The sequence below is a fragment of the Jaculus jaculus genome, chromosome 5, assembly GCF_020740685.1.
Source record: "Jaculus jaculus isolate mJacJac1 chromosome 5, mJacJac1.mat.Y.cur, whole genome shotgun sequence".
NCBI lineage: Eukaryota > Metazoa > Chordata > Mammalia > Rodentia > Dipodidae > Jaculus > Jaculus jaculus.
In genome coordinates, this window is record NC_059106.1 from 153329684 (window position 1) to 153347777 (window position 18094).

The 18094-nt window shown below is 45.0% G+C and overlaps 1 protein-coding gene across 3 annotated transcripts in view; it reads left to right on the plus strand.

The window, feature by feature from the left end:
- Positions 1-245: 245 nt before the first annotated feature.
- Bach1 (BTB domain and CNC homolog 1) overlaps positions 246-18094 on the plus strand; it is a 42778-nt gene continuing 24929 nt past the window's right edge. The window contains exon 1 of one of the 3 annotated variants that reach the window (XM_045149809.1): positions 246-301. The gene's annotated coding sequence lies outside the window, so the exon portion shown is untranslated. Of the gene's footprint in view, positions 302-734; positions 881-976; positions 1216-18094 lie in introns of those variants that run through there. The other 2 variants (XM_045149810.1, XM_004654398.2) reach the window with 2 other exon arrangements.

The following is an 18094-nucleotide window of genomic DNA, read 5'->3' on the forward strand; positions in this document are numbered from 1 at the left end:
CTGCGCTGGCGGCGGCAGAGCTCAGCGCGACGAGGGGCGTGGCCGACAGCGGGGGGGCGGGCCCTCAGGTGGGCGGGGCTTCTGCGCGGCAGCAGAGCTCAGCGCGACGAGGGCGTGGCCTACAGATGGGGGGCGGGCTCTCCGGTGGGCGTGGCTTCTGCGCGGCTACGGCCGCGAGGGGCGGAGCCGGCTGGCCGCTGGGACTCGGCGTAGAAGGAGTGAGTCACCTGACCGCTGCCCGCGCCGCCCGCCGCCGCTTGCTGCCTGCAGTCGGGCCGCGCCGCGCCTCGCCTCGGCTCCGGTGAGTGGTCGGCGGTACAGCCCGTGGGTCCCTCCCTCCCTCGCGGCGTTGGGGAGGGGTAGATCTCGGCGGGAGGGCGGGTCGTAGGGGACTCGGGGGCGGCTGCTGCTCCTCGGGGGCGTGTGGCGGGGCCCGCGCCAGGCGGCCCGGTGGGCGGAAAGGGGAGGCGGGACGGCCCCACGCTGTTGTTTACCCGTCGCCGCGCCGGACTTTGCCCGGGACCCCGCGCGCTGGGCCCGCCCTCCGTCCTCCGTGCGCCCCGCCGGCCTGCGCGCCTGCGGCCGGCCCCGGAGCGGAGCATCCCGACGCTGCCGGGCTGGGTTGAGCGGACGCTTGGCTCGGTGGAGGCGGGGGAAGAGGACCCCGGCCCCAGCAGTTCCCTTTGTTGCAGTGTTGTGCCCACTCGTTGGCAGTGGACACACATTTCGGCGAGGGCGGCTGTGCACGGTGCACACGCACCGGCTTTGTGCCGGTGGAACGTGGAGCCGGCGCGGTGGCTTTCCCCGGGCCAGCCGCGTGTCTCCGAGAGAGTCGTGCGGGATGCTTTTCGTGTCGCCGAGCCCTCTGCGCCGACTCAAGGTGGAGCGTAATAGTAATTGTGGAAGAACGTGCGTGCGTGCGTGTGTGTGTGCGTGTGTGTGTGAAAACAAGCTCCGACGTCACGCCCGGGAGAACAAAGACTGTTTTGCAGGATGCAGGATCTTTGGGGGGAGTATGCTGTCACAGCGCTGTCGGCTCGCGGAGGAAGGAAGCCTCCTGCTCGGCTGGCTCTTTTTTGTTCATGGAATTGAACACTCCGTGCCATCCCGCCGGCTTTGCCTTGAAAGCACCCCGGATGGGTTTGGTGGCCGAGCCCCCGAGAGCGCTTCGCACCGACTCTAGCTAGCAGAGAAATGGGAAGAGGCGAGGCGGCGGTAAGGCCCATTCTTCCTGGCGTTTGGGTCGTGGTGCAAGGGCTGGGCTGGGCTGGGCTGGGCTTGAATGGCGATTGCTACTTCTGCCTTTGGACATCTTCAGGAAGCCCAGGGGAAAGAAGGCTGCTGATGAGTCAGCTTGGAGTAGGGTGGCTTTGGTGTTGGGAATGCACCCTGCGTGGTTGAACCTGTGGATCTGTCAAGTGGCTTCCCATTGTTCAGCATGCTGGTTTGGACAACAAGGTAGAGCGACTGTTTCAGAAAGTTTGCGTTGCTGAGTCATTCGCCCCAGCCTGAGAGGTAATTAGGAACAGCTGGTGCAGACACACTCATCACATGCCTCCACTATAAAAGGCCACGCAGCAGCGGCAGCAACAGCACATGAGAGGTTGCTTCAGAGGCCCTGAAGGGGACCCAGCCACAGTTGTCTGTTTTGACACAGGTAATCAGTGGGTGAAGTGCCCAGTCACTTAGGAAGTGGCCAAGTAGCACCCGGGTGGTGTTTAAACAGTGCAGCCTCGTGATTTCCTGGCCAGGCATGAGTTGGTACTGGAGAAAGCTATATCTGGGGGGTAGAAATTTGCAGATAGAAGTAACCCATTAAAGTCAAGTATCATAACAAAAATATGCTACTTTTAATGACGTTAATTTATTGTATCCCTTTTTTTGTGGTTTTGTTATTGAGTATCCTGGATATTTCCGAAAGTGAGTTAAAAATTTTTTTTAATGTCTTCATGAGAACACAAACGGGATTTCCTCTCAGTTCTAGGGCTTTTAGAGGTTTGTGCATAGAAGTAATTTCTAGGCTTAAAGAATGGGTTGTGTGTCTGTCACTTTCTGATGGTGAATATAGTGTAATTTCTCTTTAAGAGCTATAGTTATTTTAGAACATCCTTACTGTTTTGATGGACTTTCATTTCATACGTAGTTCTGTTTTTACAGTGTGCTGTAAAGATCAGAAGCTGGGATGTAAATTTCCCTCCTATACCATTGAAGTTAGCAGTGAATTAAAACTACAGCCTATTTTGAATTTGGAGGCAAGCCTAGTTGTTGGTTGGATATGTGTGATCTGAAGTGTTGTGGGGAGAAGGTACAGGGGAACACCAGAAGATGATTTACTCAAGGGACTGTGGTGTTTATAGACGTCTTTTAAATTCTGTTACTCTTTGAAAGCCTGCCCCCCCTTGTTACTTTCTAAAAATTATGGTTGAGATTTAGGGTGCTAAAATCTGTTGCTGAATTGCTGTGTAGACTCCTCCAGGGTACTTGAAACTTGGAGGGTTTTTAAATATATATATTTTATTATTTATTTGAGAGAGAGAGAGACTGAGAGAAGGGGTGCACCAAGTCCTCCAGCCACTGCAAACAAACTCCAGATGCACGTGTCACCTTATGCATCTGGCTTATGTGGGTCCTGGGAAATTGAACCTACGTCCTTTGGCTTTGCAGGTAAACACTTTAACCACTAAGCCATCTCTCCAGCCCTGGAGGGTTTTTATTATTTATATTCCCCCCTTTTTTGAGAGAGGGTCTTAATCTAGCCCAGGCTGACCTGGAATGTACTTTGTAGCCCAGGTTGGCCTCAAACTCGTGGTGATCCTCCTATCTCAGTCTATATAGGGCTATTTTTTCCTTTTTTTAAAAACTTTTTTTATTAATTCATTTGAGAGCGACAGACACAGAGAGAAAGACAGATAGAGGGAGAGAGAGAGATTGGGCGCGCCAGGGCTTCCAGCCTCTGCAAACGAACTCCAGACGCCTGCGCCCCCTTGTGCATCTGGCTAACATGGGACCTGGGGAACTGAGCCTCGAACCGGGGTCCTTAGGCTTCACAGGCAAGCACTGAACTGCTAAGCCATCTCTCCAGCCCCTATTTTGTCTTTTAAAAATATTCACTGGAGAAAGAGAGAGAGAAAGTAAGTATGGGCACATCAGGGCCTCTTGATACTGCAAACATTCTCCACTTATGCCACTTTGAGCTTACTGGGGAGTTGACACCTCCCCCCCCCCCCCCAGCATTTTGCAGACAAGCACCTTTAACCACTGAGTCATCTCCACCCTCCTTCCTTTCTTTTCGTGGAGCTTATCCCTTACTGAGGATTGATAGTGCTTTTGTACTTAACATCTCCCTGGGGAAGTGCCATTTACTAGAAAATCAACCTCCTAGTGTTGGGGTTGGTTCGTATTCAGTTCAGTCTCATCCCAGTCAGTCATAGGGATTACAAATAAAGTCACCCCTTTTTTGTAGGCACTAGTCAGCTCCCCCCCCCCAAAGAAAGCAGGAATTTGTATGGTCTTATAGACAGAACCAAGGAACACAGAGATTTTAGAGCAAGTATAGAAAGCTAAGGCAGGGAGCTGACATCCAGAAAGCCCTGATTTACCTGGAGGATAGCTGGCCCATACAAAATAACCAGTCCTTCTAACAACCTGTTAGAAGCCCCGAGAATCATTCAGAATAAGCAATCCAAATTTACTCATTTCCATCCCTAAGGGCATCATTCCCTTGTGTCAAATCCAAGTCACTAGGCCTCTGTCCCTCAGGATCCCTCCCAACCTTTCTGCTTCACCTTCATTTTCTGTTTGGCTTTCACTTTCTTTTCTTTACACACACACACACACACACACACACACACATATTATTGACAACTTCTGTATTTAAGGACAATAAACTATGATATTTCCCTCCTTTCCCAATGTTTTCCCTTCACAACTCTGCTCTCCATCATATCCCCTTCCTGTCTTCACTAGTCTCTCTTTTAATTTGATATTGTCATATTTTTCTCCTATTATGAGTGTCTTGTGTAGGTATTTCTAGCCACTGTGAGGTCATGGATAGCAAGGCCAATTTCTGTCTGGACAGTTGCATTGTAAGGAGTGTTACTCTTCCTTTGGCTCTTACATTCTTTCTGCCACCTCTTGCACAATAGACCCTGAGCCTTAGAGGGCGTGATAGAGATGTTTCAGTGCTGGGCACTCCTCTGTCCCTTCTTCTCAGCACTGTCTTGCCTTTTGGCTCATCCCAGCGGTCATTGCCATGTGAAAGAGAAGTTTCTCTAACCAGAAGTGAGAGTAGCATTAATATATGAATATGAGCATTAACTGTAGTACTTTCAGGACAATTTGGTGAGAGTAATATATGCATTTATCTAGAGAGCAGGCTTTATACTCCTAAGGCTCATGACCTCCCTTGCCATAGGCTTTTGATTAGGTTTTCAGTAACAGGCATATATTCCCTCCCATAGAGCGGGCCTCCAGTCCAATTAGAGAGCAGTTGGTTTCCCCCAGAGCAGACATGCCACTATAGCACTCGTTCAGTCATTTGGCCTGTCTGGCCAAACTTGAGGTTTCCAGTGTCCACTGTTTTCACCACTGATGACTTCTGTCTCCCATAAGACTGTATACAGTGCAGCTTTTTCCAGCTTTCAGTTGACTGGTTTATAGGGAAACAGTTTTCTGCTCAGCACCAGCTTGATTTCTCAGTGACTTTGCCACTTAGGCATGGGACGTCTTCAGCAATAAGGTCTTACCATCTGTTTCTCAAGGGAAACCAAGGGCCTTGGCAAAAGTCTACAGTGTTTTGGAGGCATCAGGGACCTCCGTGGCCAACAACTCACTGGAAGGTATCCCATCCCTGGCACGGAAAGTTTTCTAGTAACAATATATGGCTTCTTGATGTGCCATCATTCAGAAAAGTAGGTTTTCACATGTCTTATTCAGAATATATTGAATTTTAATTGACCCTGAGCCCACCCGCCCTTTTACACAATATCTTTCCCAGCCTTCCATAGGCCCTTCCCCTCCCTGTAGTCTGTTCTACTTACATGTATGCAATACCATCCCCTTAAGTCCTTCCCTCCCTTATAGCCTTTTTCTAGCTTACTGGCCTATGATACCTATTTTTGGTTCCAGTTCACACACAAGTCTATACATTTGTAGCTAGGATCCACATATGAGAGAGAACATGTGACGTTTGGCCCTCTGGGCCTGGGTTACCTCACTTAGTAGAAACCTTTCCAGATCCATCCATTTCCCTTCAAATTTCCTAATTATATTTTTCTTTGCCACTGAATAGAACTCCATTGTGTAAATCTACCACATCTTTATTATCTGTTCATCTGTGGAGGTACATATAGGCTGGTTCTGTTTCCTAGCTATTGTAAATAGAGCAGCAATAAACATGGTTGTGCAAGTATCTTTCAGGTAGTGAGAAGAGTCATTAGGATATATGCCTAGGGATGCTATAGCTGGATCATATGGTAAATCTATTTTTAGCTGTCTCAAGAACCTTCACGCTGATTTCCACAATGACTGTATCAGATTACATTCCCACCAACAGTGTAGAAGAGTCCCCTCTTTCCATATCCTCGCCAACATTTATTGTCACTTGTTTTCTTGATGGTAGCCATTCTGATAGGAGTGAGATGGAATGTCAAGAATTGAGCCTTGAACGGGGTCCCTAGGCTTCATAGGCAAGTGCTTAACCGCTAAGCCATCTCTCCAGCCCTCATAGCCCATTTTTTTTAATTGGGTTGTTTGATGATTTCTATTGTTCTGTTTTTTGAGTTCTCTGTATATTCTGGATATTAATCCTCTGTCAGATGCGTAGCTGGCAAAGATTTTCTCGCATCCTGTAGGTTGTCTCTCTGCTCTATCCACAGTGTCCTTTGCTGTACAAAAACTTTGTAATTTCATGAGATCCCAGTGGTTGATTACTGGTTTCACTTTCTTTTCTAATAAACCTTTGTATAGCTGGGCGTGGTGGCACACACCTTTAATCCCAGCACCCCTGGGAGGCAGAGGTGGGAGGATCACTGTGAGTTCAAGGCCACCCTGAGACTACATAGTGAATTCCAGGTCAACCTGGGCTAGAGTAAGGCCCTACCTTGAACAAAGAAAAAACAAAACTTAGCTTGTCCTTCTGTGGTGTCTGCATTAGTCTTTCATCTCCAGTCACAGCAACTGGAGATCCTTTGGCTTGGGGAATTTTAGTGATTGTTGTATGTGCAACATCCATAAGCTAAACCTGTCCAGAGATGAGAAAGGCCCAGTTTTGTGAGCGGCAACCCACAATGACGATTGCAAATCTCTGATATGCTGGGTGGCAAAAGGTTCTCTTCTCAGTTTGATCTCTCCACAATTTAGGTTTTAGAAATCCCCTCCTCTCTCCAGTTTTCTAGTGCTGTGTGAGGGCAAGAATTTTTTTGATCTCTGGAAACTGCATCTTTTGAGGATTCTGTGAAATGAATCCTTATATGTAGTGGAATGGATGATTTATGAGAGTATTTTGATATTTAAAAAATATGCCAAATAAGGGAATCTACTGATGTCTAAAGAATGGGTAATTTGAGTGCTGATTGCTATAATTCAGGCCCCTTGGAGAGAGAGAACATTTCACGACTGCAGATGAAATATTGACTTACACCACCATGAAGCCTGGGCTTCTGGCTTGCTTAGTGCATAGTCATTAACAGATCTGAAGTTGTGGTTTAGTCCTTGTGCAGTTGGCAAAGAAGCTGTAAGCAAAATGGCTGAAGGTGGAAGATGTGGGAGCCAGCTGTTGAAGATCAGGTTCTGGCTGTGTCACCCCCTTTGAGGCCTTGGAACAAGTCTGGACTCCTCTGTAAATAGGAGACGGTGGTGATAAAGTCATAGACTGGTCTGAGTTAAGAGGCTAGAACATTAAGTGTAATGTGCTACTTTCTTTTGTCCAGATTGAGGGACATGTGTTCTCACACAGCCTCAGTTGGTAGCTTCTGAGAGCTGAAGTGACCCTGCTGAGCAGAGGGAAGACTGAGATGTATCATGTGGCAGGTCACTGCTTCTGGACACACTGCTCGGGGAGCACTGATGGTAAGCTGGTAGCACCATGTCAGACCCATGCCAGCTCCTCAGGGCACAGAGCCCAGGACACACTATGTACTTGGAGGGCTCTCAGCCTGTGCTCCAGAGGACCCTGCTTTTTCGTCCCACTAGTTAACAAATTGGAATTTGAAGAAATAAGAAATACTTGCCATTTTTTGTCTGGTTCCTTCCCTGCGTCCTATTTGAGAGGCTTGCCTCCATTAAGTTCAGTAACCTGCCCATTCTCCCAACTCATTAAGACTGCAGCAGACCTTACATCCTGGTGCATTTTTTTCTGGGCTCCATCCAGTCTCTTGTGAACCTGTGCAATGTACATTGACCTGCCTGTCCTTTCTTGAAAGTCTGTGGTTTCTTTGGAGGACATGCCCACATGTCTTTGACAGGGACAGGAAGACAGTGGGATGTTGACTGTGAGGCTTGTTGTACCTGTAATGACTCAAAGGCTCTGTCCAACCCTTTCAACCCCAGCGTATGTTCCGTGCAGGTGGAGATCTGTCTTGTCTTTTCTGTCTTCTTGGGCATACTAAATGTGCCTGGGCTGTGTTTGTTTCTTAAGCAGTCCACTCATGGCTGCACTGGGATAAATCTGTGGGTTTTGAAGCTTGGCAGTTTTTAGCTGAATAAAGATATTATGTGTCCTTCAGTGTATCTTGAGTTGAACCTCTTTCATTTAGATTTCTGGTTTCTTCTCATCCTCTGTGATTATGGAGGAAACAGGTAGCATTAAGCCATTCTTCTAGTTCATCTCCTGAGGTAGAAGGAAACCTTATGTTTAAATATTTTTGCCTATAATTGACTTAGAATGGGTGGAACAAATATAATTTGGGTCATTTAGATGTTAACCATCTTTTAGATCTAATGTTATTTTGAATCATGGAGTTTACACTGTAAGAAGGGGTTAATAAAATTTGTCCCAAGGCCAACCTAGGAACCAAAGTAACTGCCATGGTTACTGGTTGATGTGTGAACCCAGTGGGCATGCCCAGAAGCTGGCCAGCTGTAGGCTCCCTCTCAGGATTGGCTCAGGTTAGAAAATGTCACCTTGGTGTAGCTGGAGCTGTTTACAATTCATGGTCTGTTAAAAGTAAATTTAAATCCTTTTTCTTAAAGCCTTAGGGAATTCATTGTCACCAAATAATTATTTCCTCTTTTTTAAAGTTTTTTTTAATATTTGAGAGAGAGAGAAGGGCAGATACACACACACACACACACACACACACACACACACACACAGACAGAGACAGAGACAGAGACAGAGACAGAGAATGAATGAATGAATTAATATGAATGGGTGTGCCAGGGCCTCTAGCCACTGTAAATGAACTCCAGACACAGTCTGGCTTATATGGGTCCTGGGAGATCAAACCTGGGTCCTTTGGCCTTGCAGGCATACATGCTAAGCCATCTCTCTAGCCCATTTATTCCCTCTTTCTATTTGGCAAAGTTGTTTTCACTTTTTTGGGTCATTTTTAGGTTGGCTCTGAGTCACAGTGAATCGCGACCCCTCACCCCACATTATACCAGAATTGCATGCACTTTATATAACAGGGATAGTATGTTTTTCCAGTTCCTTTGCTGCCTGAACATGCGCAACAGGCCACTTCCTGGGCTGTAGGTTCAGTCACAGAGTGTGGGCCATGTCCCTACTCTCCTCCTTTTTCCACCAATCTGTTTTTTTAAGTGACTGTCTACCCTCCGGACTACCTGGGAGGTGCTTTTGGCTGAAGAGGTGAAATATTTAGTGTCCTGTTGAAAAAATAGGGAGACACATCCACCCAGTTCCCTGCTTTCTGCTCTCACCCTGTGCTGGACACCTTACTCCTCCTCTAAAAGCGTGAGCATCTTTTAGAAGCCAGCTAAATAGTGCAACGACTTACTCATCCTTCAGGGAGTTGGTTACAAAAGGTGTAGCTGTAAAATATTTAATAACATTTTAATAAATTTATTATGTTGTAATTCCAGAGTAAGTGGTTTTCAGTAAGATTATAATTTTATTGGCATATTTTATATTTAAATGTCATTTTAAAAATGAAAACCTATTACATCTTGTTCCAAATGTCTATTTCCAACATGCCTGTTGTTTCCTTCCTGCAGTTTTTATGAGGTGACTTCCTAGTATGGCTAGCAGTTGTCCCTGAGATTGGAAACATCACTTCAGTTGAGAAGAAGAAAGAAGCTCTTGGCTTTTTCCATATATAAATATACTAATAGACATATATATTTTTATTTTGGCAAATGACTTTTTGAAGCGTGTTCTTGCTGGCCTTGAGCTCCAGCCTCTGCTGCCTTGGCCTAGCAGATAAAAAGAACGCAGTCCTAGGATTATAGGCACACACCACTGGGCATGGCTTAGCAGAAGACTTCTAAAGTTGAAAACCATTTTGCCCTGCTGAGTAAGGGGTTCTTTGCTGAAATGCAGCTGTCACTTCCTGCTGTCACACAGAGGAATCAAAGCTAAATGCCAGGCTGGCATTGGGTTTGTGGCTGTCTCTGCATTCCATGCTAAATTACCTCTGTGTAGAGACTGTAGCCAAGAGCCACTCAATGTCTAGGGTCACCTCTTTGAATTTTTGCAAGCTATGTTGTTCTTTAGAGGGCATGTCTTTTGCACTGGTCTGGTTTCTTGGAGGCCTAGGGTACTTCTCCTTCCTGGAGTAGGTTCACAACACTGGTTAGTGGCAGCAGAATGTAGTGTGCCACTCCGCCTCTGCCCTTTCTTCAGCTGTTAGCTTGGAGCAGTGCTCTGAGGAGGGAGGAAGGGATGACTGGTTTTTGTTGGGGGCCACACTGCTCGTCTTCCCCATTCACACACACATGCACGCGCAGTGTGGAGTGTGTGCACACAGAAGGGCAAGCTGCTGAATTCATCTCAGAATTTGTGCCATTCAGCTTGTTAGATATTAGGTTGACATTTAACTTGGGAAATGCATATGTATGACTTCCTATGCTGGGTGGGAACTCGTCTTGAACTTCTCAGCAGTTGGTCTAACAGACCAGCTGACCTTAGCGATCATATGTGCTCCTTGCGATAGTAAGGATAGGAGAAATGTGCCATGAAGACTTCAAGTTTGTGGAGCCTGGGAAGCCTAAGGAAACTGCACTGGGTGAGGGAAACTGCGCTGGCTGTTCTGAGATGTTTTGGAGATGCTTAATTGTGGACCAGGTTGAAGATGGCAGCTATATCCTTCCTCTTCAGATTGCAAGATGACTACCCCAAGTTTATATGTCTCCATGACTGAGTTTCCTAGAAGGAGAGAGAGCCCCCTCCCCCCCATAGATATCTCTGTATCATTGCAGACCTTTTCCTAAAAGCCTGGTAGATGTCCCTCTTACCTTATGCCTGGGTCAGCAGCGCCCCCGCCCCCCCCACACATCAATGCCCATATCAGTGAATGTCAAGGGAAATGAATGGGAGCTTGCTGACAGGCTCTAATGGGTCACCACTCATTTCTGGGCTGGGACTGGGGACAGCTTCCCAAATGTGGAACATCAAGTATACATGTAAGCACAGTGTGAGTTTGGTCAGAAAATGAGGGTGAGTGGTGCTGGGTGGTAACAGCCATCCTTGTCTCCCTCGGTGACCATGACATGAGGCACGCACTGCTGAGTAGAAAAGGGAAATGAGGTTGTCTTTGGATTTGGAATTTTAGGTGATGCCCCTTGTACATTTTATTATGTTTCATACTGTGATTAAATAGTACACAAAATTCAGTCAACTACTTAAAAATTGAAAATGCTCATTCTGCCAAAACATTTTATAGGTAATGTATTTCCTTTGAGGCAGCACTAAGGTTCTATGTCAATCTTGTTTAACACATTCAGGGAAAGTGTAGCTCTCTGAGTGTGCCTTTGTTGGAGGTCTGCTTTCTCACTCTGAGAGTATGCCATGTGGCTCTCACTCAGGTTAACCTGGCTGAGACAGAGTGAGGACACTTTAGAATCTCCCTGTCTGCACACTCATTCTCCAGTGAGAGGGAAGCTGTCCTCTGGTTAACTGATTTGCCATGCTTAAAAAAAAAATCTTTATTTGCTCAGAGTGGTGGCCTTTAATTCCAGCACTTGGGAGGTAGAGGTAGAAGGATTGCTGTGAGTTCAAGGCCAGCCTACAACTAGAGAGTGAATTCCATGTCAGCCTGGGCTAGAGTGAGACCCTGCCTCAAAAACAAACAAAAGTTATTTATTCGTTATTTATTTTTATTAGCGAGAGAGAAGAGAGAATGGGCATGCCAGGGCCTTCTGCCACAGCAAATAAACTCCAGACACCTGCCTCACTTTGTGAGTTTGGCTTTACATGGGTACTGGGGACCCAGTCGTGGACCATTAGGCTTTAAAGGCAAGTACCTTTAACCACCAAGCCATCTCTCCAGCCTGGGTTCACCATTCTTTTCACCTTTCAAGGAGAATGCTACTTTGAGTGCGTGCTGGATTCTTGCAGCACTGCTTGTCTCCTCATCTGTCACAGAAGCAGGCTGTCTTGTGTGCACATGCACCTGACTAGAAACTCTTAAGCAGGTATATTGGGCTGACTTGCGCACTGTGTGTGTGTGTGCATGTGTGCGTGTGTACAGGGGATACTGTGCTGTTGTGTGTATTCCTGTTTTTGTGTGTGTGGAGGCCAGAGGTCAAAGTTGAGTGTCGTCTTTAATTGCTTTCAACCATGTTTTTTGAGACAAGGTCTCTCACTGAACAGAGAGCTCACTAGTTAGGCCACACTAGTTAGCCAGCAAGCCCTAGGGATCCTCCTGTCTCCACCTCCCCAGAGCTGGGATTAAAGAAGCTCACTACCATGCCTGGATCTTACGTGGTCCTGGGAGTCCAGATACCTCCTTGTGCTCTCATTGCAGCGGCTTTATTCACTGAGCCGCCTCCCCAGGCCCCATTGTTTACACTTTTTAATGCTTCTTTAAAATCTTGTTGGGCTTCTTATTAAGCTTTTTCTGTTTTCACTCTTAACAGGCTCAGTAAACTCTGCATTTTGTAATTCTTAGGATTATCAAATCTTTTAAAATACTCAGATTTCTTTCAGTCATGTACATGATAATGATTTAAAGTCATAAGTAGTGGTCTTGTGCCCAATACATTGATTGCTGTTAAATGCACTAATAGAGGTCTTCAGCCTTTTGGCTTCCCTGAGCCACCTTGGATGAGGAAGAATTGTCTTGGGTGACAGCATCCAGTTCTTGGAGCATAGATGTTCTGATGGGAGCCTGATGGAGTCAGGTAGTACAGGTCTCCTAGTCAGTCATGATGAACTTGATTTCCTTCTGTCTTTCATGGTCTCTGTGTGTTTAACCCTCAACACCTTTCAGAGGGATCTGACTGAAGGGCGGGAGCTGCCCACTCTTCTCACAGAGGCACATCTGCTCTTGCTCTCAGGCTGCTCCTTCCTTGAGTCATTCACTCTAGTTTTCCTCCATAGGACCCCCACATCAAGCTATCCTTTTAATTTCATGTTCTTGTAAAAATGAATTTACCCTTTGGTAATTATTGTGTTGATATAGATGCTCATGAATTTTCCACGTAGTGTCAAACTAATTTTTGTTGGTGACTGGAGGAAATACCATTGTAAATATAGAAACACTGGTTGCCATACATTCTTCAAGACAATTGAACTGAGTACTATGTGTTTAACCAGGGTATTTTTTTTGTGCTTTTAGATAACTATTTATATGGTATTGTGTGTTTATGGTTGTGGATTTAGATGCAGGACAACAAATTACCTAGGTGTTAACTATTTTTTAGTATTTTGCAATCAAGCACCCTGAGCCGTCCTTCCAGCCCCCCATCTTTAGTCTTTTGGTGACTATTCTACCAAGGGTGGGTGGGTGGGTGTATGTGTTGAGTGGCATCAAATACTTGGGATTATGTTAACTTGAGATACGTGTTCTGCTTACATGTGATTTGCAAGTACGTGTGGGTTTGTGGGTGTGAAGGGTGAAGTCAAAGTGAGCCCATTCATAAATACCAGTGTCTGCATGACCCAGGTGGTCAGGTTGCTACTGTGGCTGTGCATGATGTCTCAGGCAATTGTAGAGACCAGAGAGAGAAGTATGCGGGCTTGGCGTGCAGAAGCTGGAAGGGGAAGGAAGACCCTCCAGAGAACACTTGACAGTGTACCACTGCCAGGGAAGCAGGAAGTCTAGGATGCCTACTGAAAACAAGGTGTTGAGGGTTGTTGCTGATAATTGTAAGAAACTGAAAAATTATGTTTGGTAGTGTGGTTTCCATGGTGAAGAGGGGAAAGGCCTGGTTTTACCTACTCAAATGAAAGTGAGAAGACAGGGAAGTGGAGAGAGTGTGATCATACCTTGCTTTTCTAGCTAGATAAGTATAAAGGTATTGGGGGTACTGACAAAATTTGAGAGAGAAGCACCATTATAAAGTTTTGTTTTAGTGATGAGGATGCTAATATTCACTCTTCCCTCTTCTTTTTTTTTTTCTTATTAACACTTTTCAGAATCTTGTCAATCCGTCCTCTCAAAAAAAATTAGGTTCTGATTTAATTGATATGTTATACTAAAAGCAAATGCAGGGCTGGAGAGATGGCTTAGCGGTTAAGCACTTGCCTGTGAAGCTTAAGGACCATGGTTTGAGGCTCAACTCCCCATGACCCATGTTAGCCAGATGCATAAGGGGGTGCACGCATCTGGAGTTTGTCTGCAGTGGCTGGAGGCCCTGGCGCGCCCAATTTCTCTCTCTCTACCTGCCTCTTTCTCTGTCTGTCACTCTCAAATAAATAAATAAAAATAAAAATAAAAAATAAAAATAAAAAAAAGCAAATGCAAGACTTTATTATATGACTTCCTTTATGGTGGAGGTTGAGTAGATTCCATCAGGGCCCCTGAGACAGAGACCTGTGCTCTAGTCTTGGGCAGTTCAGTAGCTTGTTTGTGTCCCGGGGGGGGGGGGGGGGATGACCAGCCTGGGCTCCAGAATACCTAAAGTTGTGTCCCAACTCAAAATTGTAAATTTACTTAAAATGCTAAGAGATGTTCTTGTGGTTTTTTTTTTTTTTTCTTAATTGCATGGTTCTTGAGGATGAACTTTATAGATGACAACATCTTGTCGTAGTGTTAGAAGGTTGGATATGCCTGCAAGAGCATACATTTAAATTGTGAATTGGTGTCTGTCTATGTTAAGAATTAAAGAGCCAGGCCTGGTGGCGCATGCCTTTAATCCCAGCACTGGGGTGGCAGAGCCATGAGTTTGAGGCTACCCTGAGACTTTGTAGTCTAGAATTCTGTGTCAACGTGGGCTAGAGAGAGACCCTACCTCGATAAACAAAACAAAAAAATTAAGCAGTGTGTATGACATTGTGCACTAACAAGAAATCTTACTGCATTTTTCCTACCTTCCCCATCTCCTAATTTTGTCATTCTTAAGATTTTAGATCAAGATTGTTTTTTTCTCTTTCAGATAATTGCTTTGTTTGAAGAATCTTTTTAAAAATTATATCAGTGCTTACAACCAAGTTGTCAACAATTTAGATTTTGTTTACTGTTTCTGTTAGCATCTCTTAGGTTTGTCTTTTTAGTGAAATTAGTGTTTTTTTTTAATGTGTATATATCTGCATATGAGTGCATCTGTGCCATAGCGTGCATGGGTTGGTCCTCCCACCTTGTTTGAGGTGGGGTCTTTCTTACTGATTTTGCTGCTGGAAAGACCACAGCTTCTGGGATTCTCCTGACTCCTCTCATTTCTGTAAGTGCTTTGGGACTGTAGACACACGTGCCACTTTGTGTCCAGCTTGAAGTGGGTTCTGGGGTCTAAACTCTAAACTAACCAATGCAGTCCTCCAGCGCATGAGTGAGGTTCCTTTAACCACTGAGCCTTACCCTAGTCCTTAGAGAATGATTTTGATTTTTAAAAAATGATAGAGGGCTGGAGAGATGTCTCCATGGTTAAGGCCCCTGCTTGCAAAGCCTAAGGATCCAGGCTTGACTCCCCAGTATACATGTAAGCCAGATGCACAAGGTGGCTCATTCATCTGAAGTTAATTTGCAGTGGCTGGAGACTCTAGGGTGCTCATTCTCTCTTTCTCTCAAATAAATTAAATTAAATTTTTTTTTTTAATGACAGCAAACCTGATTTGCTGCACCCTGTCCCACCCCTGATTGTGCTTCGTAGATGAATGCACTGTTAACTCATGTTTACTGTTGATCTTTTTTAGTAGTTACCTCTTTGTCTTTAGCGGTTTATACTCCAGTTTGAGTATCAATCCAAGACAATCTGTTGATTTCTTGCTACCATGGTGATTTTATTTACTTCTTCACTCCTCCCACCATTTATAATCCTGTTGCTGATTTTGTTTTTCTTGTTAACTCCAGCTCTAGATAGTTTTTATTGTTCTTTTTTGACTCATTTATACAGGACAATAGGGCACTATCATTTGACTCTGTATTAAAAGTCATGTACAAATACTACAAGTTCCCTTCTCTCAGATTCCATCTTCCAGCCTGGCAGTTTTATTTTGGTAAGGGTGATATTTTCATCCTGTCCTATATCTACAACTAAGTCTACCATTTCTTTTCTATGAAAACCAGTTAACAGTGCGGATATGATTTCAGCTGTGTCAGTGTTGGGTAATGTGCTAATGCAGATCTTACCTCACAGATCAGTGTTACCTTGGACATTCAAAAGCATGTTTCTAGCATCGATGTCATAAGCCAGGTGCTTTCCTAACAGTATAATGTTTATCATTTATTTTTTTCCCAAGAAAATTAACCTTTCTGGTGGTGGTGGTGGTGGTGTGTGTATTTGTATGTGTGTCAGGGAGGAGGAGCAAGAGACACAGAGAGTCAAACAGAGAGACAGACAGATGGCAAGTAAAATGCAGCTGTCAGGGAAGCCACCATGTGGCAAAGAGCTGTTTCATGCTGCTACTCCTGGCTCTCCCTCCAGTAGCCAGCTGTTTAGTAAGTGAGGTTCTGGTAGTCTAGGCCCATACCTGTGCTCCTTGGTAAGAACACTCTGACCTTTTCCTTTTCAGGGTTCTGATTGTGGGGTCTTGGGATTCAGAATGTGGACTTACACAATGATATAGGAATACTTTGACAGAGGCTGAGTGACTAGGGATTTCACTGTTAGGGGAAATTTTTACCCCCTCCCCCTATCCTGAGTTTCTTGTGGGAACCTTATGTTAACTGAGATAATACCTCTGCACCTCCATTTCCCCATTATTTGTTCATCTTAGAAACCCTACAGTTGCTACACATTTGGACACTGTCCTTATGTGGAAATAAGGAAAGACTCATTCTCACTATTCATCGTTGCAGTGAGGGAAGAAAATTTGATGAGGCATAAGGATAACAAAGAAGTAAAACTCACTGTGGAGAGTATGATTGCATAGAGAAAAAGTGAGGAATTTGCAAGGAAGCTGCCGGAACTTGTCAATTAAGGTTGTAGAATTTATGGTTAATATTTAAAAAATAATTTTGTATTTATGTAATACATCAAAAACATAGAAAATGAAGCTTAAAAACTCTTCTATTTACTACCAAAGCATAAAATGCTTAGGAATAAATTTAACATGAGATACACAAATCTCCTTTACAAAACATGATCATTTATGCTAAGAGAAATTAAGTAAATGGGGAGGGAAGTTCCTTAGTCCTATACTGGAGGATTGTATTTGTTAGTGGCCAGTTCCCCCTCATTGATGCATAGATTCATCCAAATCCTAAGGAGAATTCTAGCTATTCCAACTCAGTAATAATAACACGTAGGACGAATTAAACAAATAATTCACAAAAGCAGATACAAAAAGATGGCCAGAAGTACCTACAGAGATACGTAGTATCATTAGTCATCTGTAATGCAAATTAAAAAAGAATAACAAAATGCCACCATATATTCATTAGGGTAGCTAAAATCCCAAAGGTGGGTAGCATCTCGGGAGGGCGAGTGACCAGAGTAGAGCAACTAGCATTCCACGTGCTGCTGGTGGCAAGGCAGAGCAATGTGGTCATTTTGAACAATGCTGGCACAGTTGCTAAGAAGCTGCGCATACACCTGCCCTACCGCTCAGCCATTTACCCTAGAGGCTAGAAGTGTGTGTCCGCGCAGATGCTCATCGGACCTTTGTTCTCATCCCATACTTAAACCAGTGCAGTCACCATCCTTATCGCCAGGTAAGTAAATGAACAAGTTGAGCTGAGTGAAAGAAGCTGAAAAATAACTAGATAACATGATTCCAATGATATATAAAATGGACATCAGGGCTGGGCATGGTGGCACACACCTTTAATGTCAGCACTCAGGGTGGCAGAGGTAGAGGTAGGAGATCACCATAGTTTGAGGCCAGCCTCACACTGTGTAGTGAATCCCAGGTCACTCTGGGCTAGAGTGAGACTCTACCTTGTAAAACCAAACAGAAAAGAAAACAAAACAAACAAACAAACTACTGCACATCTGTCTGTAGTGATATGCAGCAGGTCACTGGTTTCCTGTCATCAAAGGCATAGGGATGGACACTGAGAAGAGCCTTTTGTGGCCTGTGGAATTTAAAAAAATAATTATTTATTGGAGATACAGGAGGGGGGTGTAATAGAGAGATAGAGAGAGAGAGAGAGACAGAGAGAGAATGGGCATGCCAGGGCCTCTAGCCACTGCAAACAAACTCCAGACGCATGTGCCACCCTGTGCATCTGGCTTATGTGGGACCTGGAGAATTGAGCCTGAGTCTTTAAGCTTCACAGGCATGTGCCTTAACCGCTAAGCCATCTTTCCAGCCCTGGAATTTTGAATAATGGCAAATTTGTATGTTTGGAGGGTAGTGGTGTCATGTGCCTATATGATTACTGAAGCTTACTGAAACTTGAAAAGTTGAGGCAGGCAAAAGGCAAGTTTGAGGCCAGCCTGGGCTACGTAGTGAGACCTGGTCTCAAAAATCTTGAAATAAGGGCTGGTAGATGGCTCAGTCAAGCGTGGCCGTGCAAGCCTAAGGGCTCGAGTTCAATCCCTAGAAGCCACACAAGGTAGTGTGCACTAGCTTCCAGCTTTGAGGAGGCAGTGA